Source organism: Sorex fumeus, unplaced genomic scaffold (genome assembly GCF_029834395.1).
Source record: "Sorex fumeus unplaced genomic scaffold, SorFum_2.1 ptg000033l, whole genome shotgun sequence".
NCBI lineage: Eukaryota > Metazoa > Chordata > Mammalia > Eulipotyphla > Soricidae > Sorex > Sorex fumeus.
In genome coordinates, this window is record NW_026606090.1 from 30,575,397 (window position 1) to 30,580,457 (window position 5,061).

A 5,061-nucleotide genomic window follows, 5' to 3' on the forward strand; every position below is an offset into this window, starting at 1 on the left:
GAGTCAAGCATTTACACCAAAACTTGGTTTTCAGGGAAAATGCTTTGTCAAATAAGAAAGATACAAAAACATAGTCCAAGAAGCAAGGCAAAAGATATTGGACTGTAGGGATGAAGACGACGAATAATATAAATAGTGAGTGATGTGGTTACTGGCTGAAGGAAGAAAACAGTGAGGAAAACAAGGTCTAGCAAGGGTGAAGCTTTGCATTGAGAAAACCAAGTGGTTGAATTGTGGACATCTCGTAGACCCTCTCATTCATCCCAACCACATCTTTTATTCCATTTTTGCTTATAGGAGGGCTGGGGTCTTGAATAGACCCCAAAGAGGGGTCTTTTGACACATTCAGACCATTGAGATGCTTACAACTTTTTTGGGGGGGGTGATCAAAATCACAACTACTTTCCCAAGCAAGACATTAAGTAAGACACAGGAAGTTCTGGGCATGTACTCCAAAGCCTGCCATATTTGTTAGAATGAGTTTGAAAGCTTCTGTCAGAGCAGAAATGCCTGTCTGTCGGGAGGTTAGAAACTTTTGTACGTTCTGCATTTCCTCTTTACTCAGTAAGCCTCCTGTCCTTCTTTTCTAACTTACTCTTTTTATTCTGTTTGTCCTAAGATTTCTGAGTTCTGAATTCCACCATCCCCTAGGAACTCCACAAGGGTGTTATGTTTTGAGTGCCTGCTCTAATCCCCATCAGTCCACTCACCCATAGCTCTCTGTCCTGAAGCCTGGCCGTTTCAACTCAAGGCAAGGCCAGACCATCTGACTTCTGGATCAGGAATGTGCTCAGTAAGCCCTACTTGCCACTCCAAGTGGGTTTGGCAATCTTCTCCTTTGGAAGAACGAAAGAAAGAAAGATAGAAAGAAAGTGAAAGAGAAAAACTGAGGAGACGTAACAACTGCCTACATACCAGACGAAAGGATGAGGAAAAGAATTAGACAAAGGGATTATCACTGATGACGTTTCCTCTACACATTTTCCACTCTCGACTTGAAGCCTCAAGCATTGCTCTCTGTAGATCACACAAATCACAAATCCTCCTGTTAATCGTCAATTGCCTCGAGCAGGCCCCAGTAACGTCTCCTTCATCCTAGCCCTGAGATTATATTCAAGGCTCCTTAGGAGAATGAGACCCATCATTGTTACTGGTATTTGGCATATTTGGTGCGCCACGGGGAGTTTGCCAGACTCTGCCCTGTGGGCAGGCTACATTCGATAGCCTGCAAGGTTGTCCAGAGTAGGAATGAGATAATAAGATGTCATAATAGGATGTCCGGGTTCCGGGAGCTGGTTTTTATAGTCTCTGAGTCTTGGCCGTTGATGGGATTACACGGCGCCAGGGGGCCAGTTGGTGGGTGTGACCCCCGCCTACTGGAATTTGGAGGATCTGGGTGGAGGATGCTCGGCCCAAATCCGAGTAGGCTTGGAGATCTCGGCCCCGGAACCCGCGTGACTCTGTCCCACCGCCAGTACCTTCATGTGTGCGGAGAGTGGTCTCAGCATGGTGGTGGCTGGTCCTGGAGGTCTTTGGCTGCTGGAGTCCTGGTCGGGGCGGGGAGGGAAGCTCAACCCGCTCCCCTCCAAGGGGCCCCAGTGGCGAGGACAGTCAGGCGCGGGGGCAGGAGACTGAACTGTTCTTCTTCCGGGAGCTGGTTTTTATAGTCTCTGAGTCTTGGCCGTTGGCTGTAGATAAATAAGTCTAATGTCTGACTCCCAAGTCTCTGTCCCCAGACTTATCACCTTATTCAACTTCCAGCTGGAAATCTTGGTATCTGGAACATGTCACTCTTCAAGATGGGAATTTCCCAGCTGAACCTGAACCTGTCCCTCTCTCTGATTTCTTCCCCATTTACCAATTTCCCTTTTTCGTTTCTCTCTGTATTTATCCTGAAGCACATCGTGACTTCAAAACCTACACTCACACTTTTTTTATGTTTGGGTTTTGGGACCACATCAGCAGTGTTTGGGGGCTTTGTGCTCAGAAGACCAGGAGCTGATGGGGATTGAATGGAACCAGCAAGGCAAGTGCCCTCACTCCACAAACTATTTCTCCAGGTCCTATTCTCCACACTTAGCTCATCAATTTCTCAGTGGTCTGGGCTTGCAGCTAACACAGCTGGGGGCCCAAAAACACACCGCAGAAAAGCCACCTGCACTTCCTGTGTTCATCACAGCACTCTTCACAATAGCCAGAATCTGGGAACAACTCGAGTGCCCACGAACAAACAACTGGATAAAGAAATTATGGTACATCTACATACATACGATCTGAAGAGAAACCAGAGGGCTAGAGCGATAGCACAGCTGTAGGGCATTTGCCTTGCACGCAGCCAACATGGCCCACCAGAGTTCGATTCCTCTGCCCGTCTCGGAGAGCCCGGCAAGCTACCGAGAGTATCTTGCCCGCACGGCAGAGGGCAGAGCCTGGCAAGCTCCCCGTGACATATTAGATATGCCAAACACACTAACAACAAAGTCTCCAATGGAGACGTTACTGGGCCCGCTCGAGCAAATCGATGATCAACGGGAGGGCCTTTACCTTTTTACCTTTACCTACATACATAATGGAATACTACTCAGCAGTCAGGAAAAATGAAGTCATGAAATTCGCTTATAAACGGATGGACCTGGAGAGTATCATGCTGAGTGAAATGAGTCAGAAGGAGAGAGACAGACATAGAGGGACTGCACTCATTTGTGGGATATAAAAGAAACAGTATGAGACTAATATCAAGGACAGTAAAAACAAAGGCCAGGACAACTGGTCCATAGTTGGAATAAGAAGGGACCGTTATGACAATCATGATTGGAAGGGATCCCTTTGGATTGGAGATGTGTAGTAAAAGTGGGTAGAGAACCAAACATAGACGGCCTCTTGGTACCTGTATTGCAAACCATATTGCCCAAAAGGGGAGAGAGAGAGAGAGAGAGAGAGAGAGAGAGAGAGAGAGAAGAAAGGAGAGAGAAGCATGATATTGGGGGAGGAGGGTGTCAGGAGGGAAACTGGAGACATAGGTGGTGGGAAATGTACACTGGTGGAGGGATGGGTGTTGGAACAGTGTATGACTGAAACCCAATTGTAACTATGTAGCTCATGAAACAACTTTGTAACTATGTAGCTCGTGGTGATTCAATACAAATAAATAAATAAATAAATAAGGGCAACACAGAAAAGAAGTTCAAATGTTTTTTCTTTTAACTTAGAAACTGCTCAAAATACATGAGAAGAGCTGAGTTGAAATCAGCAACAACTTCAAGCAATAGAAAGTGCTAATATCATTGATTCGCAAGGTTTGTACTTTTCTATGAGCACTACACTGATATCTACATCACACTTATAGGAGCATAGATTGTGTAATAAACAATGTATACATCTATGGAGCAACAAGGATTGCTAAACACTTTTTTTCATGTATTTGGAGAAATCTGATACAGGTTCACTCATCTTTATCATTAGCTTACTTCCCCTTTCTTTTTTTTTTTTTTGGAAAACTCCCTAAAAGTCCATTTGGCTGCTTATGATCATATTTTTGGGTTTTGTTTTGGGCCACATCCAGTAGTGCTCAGGGGTTACTTCTGGTACTGTACTCAGCAATCACTTCTGGCCGTGTCCAAAGGATCATACGGGATGCCGGGAATGGAACCCAGGTTGGCTGTATGCAAGACAAATGCCCTATCCACTGTACTGTCACTCTGACCTCCTTTATTATTTATTTATTTACTTATTTATTTGCTTTTCGGGTCACACCCGGCTATGCACAGGGGTCACTCCTGGCTCTGCACTCAGGAATTATCCCCGGCGGTGCTCAGAGGACCATATGGGATGCTGGGAATCGAATCTGGGTAGGCCACGTGCAAGGCAAATGCCCTACCTGCTGTGCTATCACTCCAGCCCCTTCATTTATTTTTTAAAGTTTTTTTTTGGTTTTGTTTTGTTTTGGGGCCACATCCGGCAATGTTCAGGGGTTATTCCTGGCTTGACACTCAGGAATCACTCCTGGTGGTGTTTGGGGTTCTAGTATGATGCTGGGGATCAAACCCAGGTCAACAGTAAGGCAAGAGCCCTAGCCACTGCCCTCTGGCTGCAGTCCCTAAATTTGTTTGTTTGTTTTTGACCACATGGAGTGGTACTCAGGAGTTACTTCCCACTCTGCACTTGGGGTTGTTCCTGGTGGTGCCTGGCGGACAGAAGGTGCCAGGAATTGAATCTGGGTTTTCTTGTGCAAAGCATGTGCTCACCCCACTGAGCTATCTAGCTTTGGGTATGCTTTGATATTTTAATTATTTATTTATTGAATCACCGTTGAGATACACAGTTACAAAGTGGTTCAGGAAGTGGTTTCAGTCATACAATGTTTCAACACCCACACACCCATCCCCCAACCAGTGTGCATTTCCTACCAAGATGGTCCCTCGTTTCCTTTCCTCCATCCTTCCCTCCTCCTGCCTCTATGGCAGGCACTATTTTCTCTCTCTCTCTCTCTCTCTCTCTCTCTCTCTCTCTCTCTCTCTCTCCCTCTCCCTCCTTTTGGGCATTATGGTTTGCCATGCAGGTAGTGAGAGGTTATTTGTATGTCTTTTTACAAGCAACTGTTTTACCATGAATTTGTAGACCATCATAAAATTCCCAGAATTAATTTTCCCCAGTTGATGTATTATTAAGCCATGATTTAGTTTACAACATGCTGTAAACTATGTTGGTAATATGTCTTACAACCATCTCCTTATTACTGCTTTTTACTTGCAGGGCGACTATACCCTCCTTCACCCATGGGTCAGTGACCCTCCACCACTGTCCTGAGGTCCCTTTTCCACCCCCCCCCCCCACCTCCACTTTTGTAGGCTCAGTTCACTGTTCTGTTGGCAGATCTGCTCCTGGGCACTCTGTGCTCCTATGTGGAGGCTGACAGCGCCCCCCCTCCCATGCTTCCCCCCACCCCTAAATGCACAGGACTTGGTATTGGCCCCAGAATCGCCATGCGGGCTCTGCAGAGCCAACAATGTCCTCAGGATATTCCTACAACCACAGGGCCTCCTGCCTGTGTCCTCAGGAGAG